The sequence below is a fragment of the Hyperolius riggenbachi genome, chromosome 2, assembly GCF_040937935.1.
Source record: "Hyperolius riggenbachi isolate aHypRig1 chromosome 2, aHypRig1.pri, whole genome shotgun sequence".
Lineage (NCBI taxonomy): Eukaryota > Metazoa > Chordata > Amphibia > Anura > Hyperoliidae > Hyperolius > Hyperolius riggenbachi.
Window position 1 is genome coordinate 90,963,793 of NC_090647.1, and position 14,295 is coordinate 90,978,087.

Here is a 14,295-nt window from a genome sequence, read left to right on the forward strand (position 1 = left end):
AAAAAACCATCAAAACATTAGGCCTCAAAAGAGCTGTTTTGGAGTGCTTTCAGCAACAAATTTCAGCGAGGAGCAAACTAACAAGAGCCTAACTAACGCTTTCCCTATCTCTCCAGCAACTTCTCCCTTCCTCTCACTAATAGCAGCATCAGCAGAGTGAGAACATGGCCGAGGCTGCAACATTTTTATAGGGGGGGTGGGGTCCGTGGGTGAGTGCAGCCTGATTGGCTGCCATGTGTCTGCTGACTGTGATGTAGAGGGTCAAAGTTTAGCCCAATGAAGAGGTATAGGGGGCAGGTCAAATGCGCCATGTGTTCGCAGGCGCAGGTAGCTGATATCCGCACGAACTACCCACCGGGTGGACCGTTTGGGCCATCTCTAATCTAATGTTGCCCTCATTGCTTGGGTTATTATTTTACAGGAGTATGTTTTATTCTGGAGGGCCTTTTCTGCTAAATCTGTACATTTTTAAGGGCAGACTTCCAAAAGCAGTTTTATGCTATCTGTCACAGACAAGAAGGTATGGCTTGTTATTTGTGTCCCTACTGCTGTTTATGTACAAGGACGTGTCTTGTTTTAGAAGTGAGTTGACCACAATGGGCTAGTAATAACCCTGTGACTCCTGTCCTTATTAATTTCAGCCCAAGATTACAGTGGTAATAGTATACTATGGTAGGAACATTAGATCGTAAGCTCTTCTAAGGGACAGTCACAGTCAGTGACCAGAATAGTGAAGATTTACACTGTAAAGTGATGCAGAATAATATATTAATATATAACATACATAATGCAAACTGCGCAAACTAAAACTCTGCTAAAAGCCCTTCTATGAGCATATGGAGAGGATCGCAGCAGTAAAAGGTTCCCAGGTATACATAATATAAAAGTCTATAAATCAGTTTCCAGCTGCGCTCAATGTAGAAAGATGTAATTCCTGCAAGAGACACAAACACACTAAGGGCCCTTTTCCACTAGTGGCGATCGCGATGCTGAATCGCAAAATCGCAAATCACTAGTAATTTTTAAATCGCTACAGTTTGCATAATAACATAGGAATCGCGGTAGGTAATTTCCACTACCGCGATTCGTTTTTTACTAAAGCGCGCTCGCGCCGCGGAGCGATTTCTGCCACAATTTTGCTATGCAATGCATTGCATACCAAAATCGCGATCACAATCACCGGGAAAAATTAGGACTTTGCTGAATCGCAATCGCTAGCGTTTAGCGCAAATGCTAGTGGAAAAGGGCCCTAAGGGGCTGTTTCCACTACACACAGATTAGATGCAGAATGGATGCAGAAAAACTGACTCCAATGAATCGCGTTTAGTGGAAACAGGCCCATAGGCAATCATTGAAATCAGTTTTTCTGCATCCATTCTGCATCCAATCTGCATGTAGTGGAAACAGGCCCTTACATAGTGTAATTCCATATTCAACAGAGTGGTTCTCCATGCAGGGAGAAAAGCACCGTGTGGGACACTCCAATCCCCATTAACAGATAAAACACGTGTGCAGACTAACACAAGCAGTGATGGGCCAAAATTTTGCATATGAGAAATTTTGCATCGAAATTCGCATTTACACATCATAATCGTAATGTAAAATTTCAGAGAAAATTATAATTCATTTCATATGTAATATTTCACAATTTCACATCATTTTTCACATAATTTTCGCAAAATTTCGCATAATTTTGTGCCGACTTTAGTGGTTAATAGCAAAGCCCCCATACATGCTATCCCTACCAAAATTCCTACAAATGTTAAAGAGAATATTGGGTACAAGTCAAAAAAAGACCTTATAGTTTTTGAGAAAATCGATTTTAAAAATGCAAAGAAAAATGGTTTTTAAATTGTCATTTATCTGAGTTTAAAAACAGTTTTTCTTTGAATTTTGAAAATCGATTTTCTCAAAAACTACAAAGTCTTTTTGGAAAATTGGTGTCTATAGCATGTATGGGGGCTTTGCTATTCACTGTCAGTCAGCACGAAATTAAGCAAAAATTACGCAAACTTTTACGCGAAATTATGAATGACTATACAAAATCAATTAAATGTACAAATCGTAATTACCGTATATACTCGCAAGCAAACTGACCCGCATATAAGCCGACCCCCCAACTTTTACCTGAAAAAACAAGAAAAAATTATGGATCCTCATATAACCCAGGGGTAGAAAATGCTGGCCGTGTGATCCCCCCAGTGTGTCCCAATATAGCTAGTATAGTGCCCAGTATAGCTAGTATAGTGCCCAGTATGGGTAGGTAGTGCCCTAGAATAGCTAGTAAAGTGCCCAGTATAGCTAGTATAGTGCTTTGTATAAGGGAGAGACAGACTGGCACCAGATGTGTGTGGGTGGGCACTGGGTTCACCGGATTGCGTACTCCATAATCAACGTGCTCTCCAGAGCATACACTTGAGCAATAGACAATGAAGAGAAAATGGAGGCACAGTTGAAAAAATAGAAATACCTTTTAATCCACGGTGTGCTGACACGCGGGGTACAGTGGGGGTGAGGGGATGCCTGACAGCTGTTTCGCTAAAAAAGCTTCCTCAGAGGCAAAGATTGGGAACCTGAAAAAGTGGGTGCTACCGGCGTTCCCATAGCTACTCCGGATCGTTGATGGTACCACCTGTCATCAAATAGAAACACATTATGAGACAAAACAAAGTCTAGACACTGCATCCGATAGCCCACCCATAACCTGTCTTCACCACATTCTATCAGGAGATCAGCTATCGCCTAAATCCCCTGGGATTGGGGGATGCGTGTGTACAAATTGACTACGTCAATGGATGCCATAATCTCGTTCTCCCCAAGTTCCACACCCTCAATCTTCCCCAAGGCATCCAAGGTGTCAGCCAGGTGGGTGTGAACCACCCTGAGAAAGGGTCTGAGATGGAAGTCCAAGAATTTGGACAAAGGTTCAGTAAGGGAACCCCTGGCTGACACAATTGGTCGCCCCGGGGGGGAGACCGGGTCCTTGTGGACCTTGGGGAGAAAGTACCAGACCGGTTTCCTGGGGTATTCGGGTAAGAGTCCCTCCCCCATGCGTTTGGTAATGAACCCCTTTTCCACTCCCTGTCTCAATAGACTTTGTAGCAAGGTTTTATGTTGTGGCACTGGATTTGATCTTAATCTTTCATAAAACTTATCGGGTCCTTCTAACTGTCTGAGGGCCTCTTTGACATAGTAATCTCTAGACATTATAACGAGGTTGCCCCCCTTGTCGGCCTTTTTCAAGACCAGTTGTTCATTCTTTTGGAACCAATCGAGGGCCGCCCTCTCTTCCCTGGTGATGTTAGGGTTAGGTTCCCAATCTTTGCCTCTGAGGAAGCTTTTTTAGCGAAACAGCTGTCAGGCATCCCCTCACCCCCACTGTACCCCGCGTGTCAGCACACCGTGAATTAAAAGGTATTTCTATTTTTTCAACTGTGCCTCCATTTACTCTTCATTGTCTATAGCTAGTATAGTGCCCAGTACAGTTAGGTAGTTCCCCAGTATAGCTAGTATAGTGCTCAGTATAGCTAGTATAGTGTCCAGTATAGCTAGTATAGTGCCCTGTATAGCTGGTATAGTGCCCAGTATAGCGCCCAGTATAGCTAGTATAGTGTCCAGTATAGGTAGGTAGTGCCCAGTATAGTGCCCAGTATAGGTAGGTAGTGCCCAGTATAGTGCCCCAGTATAGCGAGTATAGTGCCCAGTATAGGTAGGTAGTGCCCAGTATAGCGCCCAGTATAGGTAGGTAGTGCCCAGTATAGTGCCCCAGTATAGCTACTACAGTGCCCAGTATAGGTAGTGCCTCCTCATCTCCCCCGACCCACGGTCGCCGCTATTACCTGAGCTGGCGCCGCATCTTCTATTATTTCCCTCACTGCTCGTAAAGTAATTTACTCACAGCAGCGCGCCCCACGGGGCTGCTGTGATGACGAGGCAGGAAGCCATAGAGAGAGCAGCTTCCTGTAGCTATGGGAACCGCTCTCTCTCTCTATGGTTTCCTTTCTCGTCATCACAGCAGCCCCGTGGGGCACGCTGTTGTGAGTGAATTACTATACGAGCGGAGAGGGGAATAATAGAAGATGCGGCGCCAGCTCAGGTGATAGCGGCGGCCGCGGGGCAGGGGGGTGGATGCGCTGACCACAGGTGACTTGCAAGCAAGCCAACCCCCCAACTTTTGACCCCCTTTTTGGGGGTCAAAAATTCGGCTTGCTTGCGAGTATATACGGTACATATACGGTAAGTAAAATTGCGAAAATGTACGTGAAAATTTGCGTAATCATAATTAGCTGATTATGATCTTCACTAAGGTCCCCCACTGACAGTGAAGGGGCTCACCGGATCATTGCCACCTCACAGACCAGGTGGATCTAACGCTTATGTGTATATTTCACATCAAACTCTTCCAAGGACATATGAGTCAGCAACTCTAAATCAAGAAAAGGTTCCATTTAATCCCATAACATGCATAAAAAACATGAAAACAACAGCATCACGTAATACATCATAAACAGGCTCCTCGCGCAAAAAATAAAGTCATTTACACCACTAGGTGTTATCAGCGTATGTATCGTACTCTTTTGCCGTCCAACCGGACACTGCAGGGGGATTTGTCCTGTTACACTATCACTCCCGCGTGATAGAGTGATAGTGTAGCGGGACAATGACTGGTGTAAGTGACTTTCTTTTTTGCGGGAGGAGCCTGTTTATGCTGTATTACGCAATGCTGTTGTTTTTATGTTTTTTATGCATTTTATGGGATTAAACGGAAACCTTTTCTTGATTTAGAGTTGCTGACTCATATGTCCTTGGAAAAGTTTGATGTGACATATTCACATATGCGCTAGATCCACCTGGTCTGTGAGGTGGCAACAATCCGGTGAGCCCCTTCACTGTCGGTGGGGACCCTTGTGTTAGTCTGCATGTGTGTTGTATCTGTTAATGGGAATTGGAGTATCCCACTTGTTGCTTTTTTCCCTGCATTTAGAATAAAGATGGCCTGAACCTCTGATTTTCGGTTCGCGAACTTCCGCGAAAGTTCAGTTTGCGCGAACTTTCGCAAACCGCAATAGACTTTAATGGGGAGGAGACTTTGAAAACTAGAAACACTTATGCTGGCCAGAAAAGTGATGGAAAAGATGTTTCAAGGGATCTAACATCTGAGTTTTTGCATGGATGAATGGAATAGACGCCAAATGTCCCGGAGAAAAATCTGGATTTGACGCAAAGCAGCGTTTTAAGGGCAGAAATCACATTGAATTGGGCATAGGCAGGCATGTACACGCACCAGAAAAATTATTATAGTGGCCGCTGCTAGCAGCAGCCTTAAAGGGGAACTTCAGCCTAAACAAACATACTGTCATTAAGTTACATTAGTTATGTTAATTAGAATAGATGGGTAATATAATCTCTTACCCACCCTGTTTTAAAAGAACAGGCAAATGTTTGTGATTCATGGGGGCTGCCATCTTTGTCATGGGGTCAGCCATCTTTTTGGTTGAAAGGAGGTGACAAGGAGCAGGAGACACAGTTCCAACTATCCTGTGTCCTGATTACCCCTCCCAGCTGCATATGATAGGCTTCAAATGTCAAATTCAAAATGTAAAAAAAAAAAAAATGCACCAAAACAGCAGAACGAGAACAACAAAATCAGAAATCCCATCATGCTTTGCACAGCATCAGGGAAAAAAGCCCGGGCAGTTTTCTTCTGTGCAGCTAAAAATGAGACTTGTATAAGAGAAACAAAGTTCGGATGCTGTGAAACTGTTAAAGAAGCACAAAGCCTTTTCAGTGATGCTGAGTCGATTTTAAGTTCGGAGGTTCACTTTAAAAATTCAGGAATCCGCCTGGAGTCCTGGACCCTGTTGGTGGTGGCGGAGAAGGCAGTCACGTGGCCTGCAGGCAGAGATGCTCTGTGTGGGGACTGACTTAGTCTTCGGGCAGGCAGTAGCCCTCCGGTATCCATGCCTCATTCATTTTGATAAAGGTGAGGTACTGAATACTTTTGTGACTTAGGCGACTTCTCTTCTCAGTGACAATGCCTCCAGCTGCGCTGAAGATCCTTTCTGACAGGACGCTTGAGGCAGGGCAAGACAGAAGTTGGATAGCAAATTGGGACAGCTCTGGCCACAGGTCAAGCCTGCGCACCCAGTAGTCCATCGCTGCTCATACTGTCGATGGTTCTTTCTCTACCATTGTTAAAGAAAGTGTACGGCCGGGGAGTCAGGGTTCGATTCCGATCCGGAGTGGGAGCCTGAGAAACGGCTACCACCACACATCCAAGGAAGGCAGCAGGCATGGCATGCAAGTCCCGAGGTAGTGACAAAAAATAACAGGAGGACTTTCGAGGCCCTGCTGTATATGAGACGAATCAATTTTAAATCCTTTAACGAGAATCTGTTATGAAGGTCAAGTGGTAGGTATGCACTGACTGCCAGGTATAATACAATGTGTAGTCACAGATGCAGTGAAAGGTATGCAGTGACTGGTATTACAATACAATGTGCAGCTGTCACACAGGTGCAGTTAACAGGTATGCTCGGAGTGGAATATTACACAGCGTGCAGGCACACAGGTACTGTGAACAATTATGCAATGACTGGTATTACAAATGTGCACCTGTCACACACACATAGGTACCAGACAGGCACAGTGACAATGCGTGCGCTCACGTAGGTAGGTGGGTGCACTGAAGTGAACAACAGGTAGGTATATGCAGTGATGGGTATTACAATGTGCACCTGTCACACACAAACAGGTACCGGACAGGCACAGTGACACTGAAAGCGCTCACGTAGGTAGGTGGGTGCACTGTGAACAACAGGTAGTTATATGCAGTGAGGGGTATTACAAATCTGCACCTGGCACAGTAGTTATTACCACCAAGGGGCCAAAGGCCAGCTGCGACTGACTGACTGACAGGGCTGTATATAATGCAAGTAGGCCACACAAAAAGAAAAAATAGATCACAAGAACAAGATTAGGTCTCAAAAGAGCAAGGAGCAAGCTAACAAGCCTACAAGAGCCTAACTAAGCTTTCCCTATGAGAGTCTGCAGCAGCTCTCCCTTCTCTAATTACTGCAGGCACACGAGTGAGTCCAATGCCTGATGCTGCCTGCCTTTTATAAGGGGGGTGGGGCTCCAGGAGGGAGTGTAGCCTGATTAGCTACAATGTGCCTGCTGACTGTGATGTAGATGGTCAAAGTTGATTCTAATGATGCATTATGGGGGACAATCGAACTTCCGGAAAAGTTTGCGGTTCTCTGCGAACGCGAACCACGGAAGTTCGCCGGGAACTGTTCGCCGGCGAACCGTTTGGGCCATCTCTAATGTAGAACCACTCTGTTGAATACGGAATTTACACTATGTTAGTGTGTTTGTGTTTCTTGCTGGAATTGCATCTTCCTACAGTGAGCGCAACTGGAAACTGATTTATAGACTTTTATAATATATTTATATATAGGCAAATCAACTGTTAATATAAATAAAAGGCATTATTTCTGAAGCGGTGTTATAGGCAGCTATGTTTTTCTGGCGCCATCTTGTGGCCATTTCTGTAAGTAATAAAGAAGACTGTAAATTAATGTTGTTATGGAAATAGACAGTACATGTAAGGAGCAGTGATTTCTCCTACGAAGCAAAGGAGGACTGCAGAGTCTATAAATATATACCGGCAAGCATAAAATATTAAAGGGAGATGATCACACCAGAGGAAAAAGAGTCTTTTATCTTAATGGACCAATCCCCCTCACCCAGAGCCGCAGGTCCTGCCTGCTGTGCTGCGTCTACACAGAGAACACGGTTCATTTATTGACTGAATGCTGAAACCACAGGCTGTGGGTTAGCTGTTCTATACGCACACAATGGCCTCAATTCACTAAGCATTAGGCTCTGTTCCCGCTACAGCAGAGAACGAACATTTTTTGTCCGTTCTCGGCTCATCAAGTGAACGGCTCCTATTTTATAAATAGAATCATGTATACAGTCCGCCAGCACACCAGTATTTCATATGTTCAGCACTTTTATTGTGCAATTATTCCACAGTAGGTCCGACAATTGTTTTGGGGGCCTCGCAGGGTCCCCCTTTCTCAAGGCACATGGTAGAAATAATTGTCGGACCTACTGTGGAATAATTGCACAATAAAAATGCTGAACATTTGAAATATTGGTGTGCTGGCGAATTGTTTTCATGATACTATTTGATATGACTTTGCCACAGTCACTTCACTAAGCACCGAGACCTGATGGTGTGCCCGTCTTACCCGTAAAGCTATTTTAGAAATAGAAGCCATTAAAACTTGTCAATAGATCTGTGGGATCAATGGAAGCAAGTAGTCCTCACTTCTGTGCAGTCCGCGAAAATTCCGGGCAGGCGGATGTAGCCTATGGAGTAACGCATCTGCCCTGGGCTGCAGCCGGATCATCGGAGCGGAGCTGTCCACTTCCGCTGATCCGGAACTAGTGGGAATCGAGCCTTACCACATTCGGTAAAGCAGAAAACAGCCGATTATGCCGATCACCTTGCCAAATGACAATTCACTAAACCTTCAAATTGCGGACAAGACATAAAAGACTGCAGTCTTTTATGTGAATTGGAACTTAGTCTTTTATGTGAATTAGAACTCTGATGTTGTACCCATACGTCGTGTCCACAATTTGAAGATATCATTGTTGAAGAATAAATATTGGAATATTGGTTCTAAGAAAACCCTATTGTCTGTTTGTTTGGAACTGAATCAATCAAAAAGGGTGCAAGTGAGTGGACAGCAGGCTAGGGTGGCAGTGCACAAAAAAGGCATGTTCTGACAAACAGTGTGCAGCCAGCTGGACTGTAGGGGACAGGTATACCAGTATCAGTGCCGTTACAACACAGAAGTCGGAAACTTCATGGAGGACTACAAAAACGTTCCTGTCCACACAGTTGTAGCCTATGTGATTCTGCAGTGAATAAGCTAAACTAAGATTCTGCAGTAAGTAAGCTATATTACTGGCTGACAGTACTGTTTGCAATAGCTAACAAGCCTGTCTAAGTACTGTAATAGCAATCACGTGTGCCTAATATTAATGATCGTAATCAGCTAATTACGATTATGCATAATTATGCATAATTTTTCACAATTACGCTTATTACAAATTGTTAATTCAATTGACTTTGTATTAGCATTCGTAATTACGCATTAATTTATACGTAATTTACGCATAATTTCATGCCGGTGGCGGTGAATAGCAAATCCCCCATACATGCTATTGCCACCAAAATTGCTGCATATCTTATAGTGGATACAAGAACAGTGGATACAACCTTGTAGTTCTTGAGAAAATGAATTCCCCTCGCGGTAATCCTGAGTCAGGCTCGGGACAGAAATCCACAGAACAGGGTGGTAATCCCGTGTTTAAGTGAGTTATATGCAGGAGCTGCTGCAGACCTCTCTGAGGTATGTTTTTCTTCTTGTTTTTAGGGTCTAAAAGCTTGTGAAAAATGTTGATGGCTTTTAGACCTTAAATCTGGAAATAATCATAACGCCAGGGAGGTTATATAGGGAGGTTAAATGAAAAGAAAAATGTTTTTTAAACTCAGAAAAATAAGAGTTTAAAAAACATTTTTCTTTGTATTTTCAAAATCGATTTTCTCAAACACTACAAGGTCTTCTTGACCAATTCTTTTTTTTTATTGTACCCACTATTCTCCTTAAAGAGAACCCGAGGTGGGTTTGAAGAATATTATCTGCATACAGAGGCTGGATCTGCCTATACAGCCCAGCCTCTGTTGCTATCCCAAACCCCCCTAAGGTCCCCCTGCACTCTGCAATCCCTCATAAATCACAGCCACGCTGCTGACAAACAGCTTGTCAGAGCTGGCTGTGTTTATCTCTATAGTGTCAGTCTGCTGCTCTCCCCGCCTCCTGCAGAACTCCAGTCCCCGCCTGCATCCCTTCCCTCCCTGCTGATTGGAGGGAAGGGACGGGGCAGGGACCAGAGCTATGCAGGAGGCGGGGGAGCAGCTGAGACTGACACTACAGATGTAAACACAGCCTCACAGCATGGCTGTGATTTATGAGGGATTGCAGAGTGCTGGGGGACCTTAGTGAGGTTTGGGATAGCAACAGAGGCTGGGCTGTATAGGCAGATCCAGCCTCTGTATGCAGATAACATTCTCTAAACACACCTCGGGTTCTCTTCAACATGGTAGCAATAGCATGTACGCGGGCTTTGATATTCATCGCCAAAGTTGGTACAAAATTATGTGTAAAGTACGCGTAAATTCATGCATAATTACAAATGTGTAAATACGCATAGGCGTAATTTCTGCTCATCACTACTGCCTAACAATAAATCCTATACAGAACTTATCTGCACAGTATATAATCCATAAAACACAGATCTATGCTGCTAAAACCAACCTAACTACGCTACCATTCTCTCCCTGGCTCTCCCTACCTCCTCACACACACAGAACACAACATGGAGTGACTAACCCCTCCCCTTACCTGTAGTGGGATCTGCCTGTGGAGGGATATCTTCTCTTTGTTTTCTGGGCCTAGCTGTGCATCCCTGGAACAAATGACTTGCCCAAGCAGACAGCCATTCCATGCTTCCCATTGAAATTTAGTGCTGTTGTGCCCCCCCCCCCCCCCGCCCCCTCCCCACACACACACACACACACACACACACACACACTCACAGTTTTTCCCACGCTCATTCGGCGAAAATACGACCACATGGTGAATTACTGGGCCCTTTTCGTGGAAATACTCTGTTAGTGAGAGTGGCACAGTTCTCTGCAAGATCAAACTTTGCAATCTCGCAGCTCGTTCATCCCTATCCAGGAAGCCTCTACACCATCCAGAGGCTTCCAACGACTGAGGTAAGTATCGAATATTAACCAATTTTTTTCACTTCACTCTCACGACAGTGGTGTTTCCAAAGAGCTATTGGGCACAGTGCTAGTCTTTCATTGGGCACTGTCAGGGGCGTAACTAAGCCCCACCGGGCCCCCCTGCAGAATTTCAGAGCGGGGCCCCCCCCCCCCCCGGGGCCCGCTCGTGGCCGGTTTTTGGGTGCTGGAGGGGTGGCAGCATGAGGGGAAAGCCTTGCCCACAGTTGGCGGGGAGAGGGGAAGTTCACCCCTCTCCCTCACCTCGGGGCTCTCCCCTCTGCGCTCCCCTCCAGCTAGTGAACCTGTGTGGGCAGCGAGCAGCAGCGGCGGCAGGATACATACCTTCTTCCTTGCGTTCCATCGCCGCCTTCTCGCTCTAGAGGCTGACGTCACTTCCGCTTCCGGAAGTGACGTCAGCCGCTTGAGCGAGAAGGCGGCGATGGAACGCAAGGAAGAAGGTATGTATCCTGCCGCCGCTGCTGCTCGCTGGTGCCATGTTTATTTTCACGTCAGGTTTGCTTTAATAAATCATCCCTTTGATATCCCTATGCTGCTATTATATGCAAATAGAGTTTATTGTCCTTTGTTATTATGGATTCAACCCTAATAATGTGATAAGACATGCCAGACTATAGTATTTCCTCCATAAACTTTTTCCCGCTTGGGTACACCCATGAAGCATGAAAAGCTGGTCATCAAAACTTGTTATAAAAAGGAAAGTACTGATCGGAGATTTATAGCCCAGCAGCTATATTGTATCTGGGGAAATCATGTTCTGAGCTGGGCATCGCTCTGCTGTTTATGAGAGACTTGAGGAAGCTGTGTCCTTAAGCCACCCATGTGGAAAACTATATGGACAGGAAACAAATAATAGTTATGCTTGTAATTTCGCTTACGTGATGCTGTGATGGCTGCAGTCTGCAGTCATAAAAATACAATCTGGCACCTCATCTCGTTTAGACTCCTAAATCTTGACATTGCATGCTATAAAATTATACAAACTTGTGAAGTCATTGATCACCCTGTTAAAAATACACACTGTCTGGATTTATTTGAGATTGTAAAGGTGTGATCGGATGAGGCAGTGGAATAGGGGTTGCTTTATTGATACCAGTAAAGATTCCCATTATTAGGAACCTAGAGTAGAGATGGTATGTCTCTTGGTTGCTAAGGGACACATCCAGCTGCAGCGTTGCTACTCCAGAATCATCATCCACAATATTGTGCAAACAAGCATACTTATTAGGGAGAGACAAATTGGGACTAGCCTCCCTGACACTTATTCCTCTACCCCTTCTAACTGTGACCCAACTAGTGGCTACCTCTTCTTCTTGCTCCGACAGTACTCCACCCACTACATCTTCACCGGTTCCATTCAATGTATGGATCGTGAGATCCAAGCTCTTCTCTTGTCTATGTGTCTCAGTGTTGCGAGCCGCTCATTTAGCTCTCTGACTTCAGCCTCTAATTGAGCAACACGCACACACCCAGAGCAACAGAAAACACCCTCAATCTGCTGATCAAGACATACATACATGTTGCAGGATGTACGCTGTACTACATTGTTCAACATAATGACCATGGTGTGGGGAAAAATTACTTGATGTAAACTGTGGTGGTAAAAGATGAAGTGGGAGAGTGGGTGAAGTGGGGGGGTGGAGGAGAGGGAGAGTGAGTGAAGCGGGGGTGAGGAGAGGGAAAGTGAGTGAAGCAGGAGTGTGAGTGAGTGAAGCTGGGTTGGAGGAGAGGTAGAGTGATCGATCAGGTATAGGATCGATCCGGTATCTAGATATCACATTCCTGACCATAGCCTGCCTAGGGAGTATAGAGTGATGTCCAAACTGACCAAGGATCCAAAATCTGATCAAACCTCAGGCCAGATTCTCTCTGACATATGCTGTACTTTTCTCCAAGAGGTAAATCGAGTGAATTTTATGGATCAGGTGAGAGCTAGTGGGGGCTGATCGCTATGTTTTAGCCAACAGTGCTTTGGCTGCATTACAAAATTGGCCTACCAAAATATGTTGGTGCCTACTTAGCGACTGACTTGGTTCATTAAAGAGGGCCATCTATAGGTCAGGTTGGTCCGTCACTCGCAATACTTCAGGCGCCAAGGTGAAACATGCTAACTAGAAATCATGAACTAGTCGAGAGTGCCACCAGCAGTGCTCCTGGTTAGTGGGCACCTTACAACCCCAGAGGCACTTGTCAGTTGAGAGTAAGCCCCATTTGATCAACTGTTTTGGGGTCCCGAATCAAATGTAGCAGATTCTATAACTTCTATCTTTGATATCACAGTTAGTTAAAAAACTAGCCAAGGTTGTGAATATGTCAGACCACTCTTCCTCATCTCATTGATTATTGAGTTTGTCCTGCCTTGCATGCATGTTTACTCCAAATTGTATACAGCTTGGAATTGGGCACATTTAATACACTTCCTGACCATTTTGATAGGCCCAATTCTAATCTGCATACAATTTACGTTAGATCAACCAATCCAATCAGAATTTCTGATCGCTCAAACGATTTTTCGCTAGAAATTGGACCATTAATGGCCACCTTAACTACTTAAAGACCGCAGTAACGCCATTGGGCGTGATCGCAGTGGGAGCCCCAGGACCGCCTAACGCCAATTGGCGTCAAGTCCTGGGGCTGCATTTTGCAGGAGATTGCGCGCAGGCTGAGCGCGCATCTCCTGCTAGGGGGGCTGAGCTCCGCCCCGTCTTCAGTCTCTGAGCGGCGATCGCCGCTCGGAAGATTGCCGTCTTTTCTGTTAGTGCAGCGCTGCGATCAGCAGCAGCGCTGTACTGGGGACAGCCGTGTGACACGGGTGTCCCCATGGGGGACAAGAGAGCGATAGGCTCTCATAGGCAGAAGCCTATGAGAGCCGATCGCAGGATTGGCTGGCTGAGGGGGAGGGAGGGGTTTAGAAAAAAACAAAAACTATGTATAGTAAAAAAAAACACACCAACATAAATATTTATTTAAAAAAAAATAAACACAGGGGGGGGGGGGGGGCGATCAGACCCCACCAACAGAGAGCTCTTTTGGTGGGGAGAAAAGGGGGGGGGATCACTTGCGTGCTGTGCGGCCCTGCAGCTTGGCCTTAAAGCTGCAGTGACCAATTAACAATAAAAAGGCCCGGTCTTTAGGGGGGCTTTAACACTGCAGTCCTCAAGTGGTTACGAAACACTGGTGGAGATGATGAGTCTTTGCAGTTCTCTCAGTACAGTGCTGAGCAGAGCACCGAAGGCTGCAGTGAGTTATGTTGTTTCATCAAAATAAATCTATTTCCAGTCTGAACAACTCTTGTGGCAGCGTATAAATCCACTTACACAGCCAGATGCCAGTGTTTCCGGATAGGGAGCCCTGACCTATTGCATGCATTTATTGTGTCTTAAAAGGACTCCAGGCAGGCTGAC

General features: G+C 45.3%; 1 protein-coding gene and 1 long non-coding RNA gene across 3 annotated transcripts in view; one reads left to right on the forward strand and one right to left on the reverse strand.

Moving 5' to 3' along the window:
- LOC137543965 (uncharacterized) overlaps positions 1-2,619 on the reverse strand; it is a 67,166-nt gene extending 64,547 nt beyond the window's left edge. Inside the window, exon 1 of the long non-coding RNA XR_011025678.1 lies at positions 2,471-2,619. This is a non-coding gene — a long non-coding RNA (uncharacterized lncRNA). The remainder of the gene's footprint in view (positions 1-2,470) is intronic.
- Positions 1-14,295, forward strand: part of RXFP2 (relaxin family peptide receptor 2) — a 390,074-nt gene that overhangs the window by 296,543 nt on the left and 79,236 nt on the right. The gene's annotated exons all lie outside the window — the stretch shown is intronic.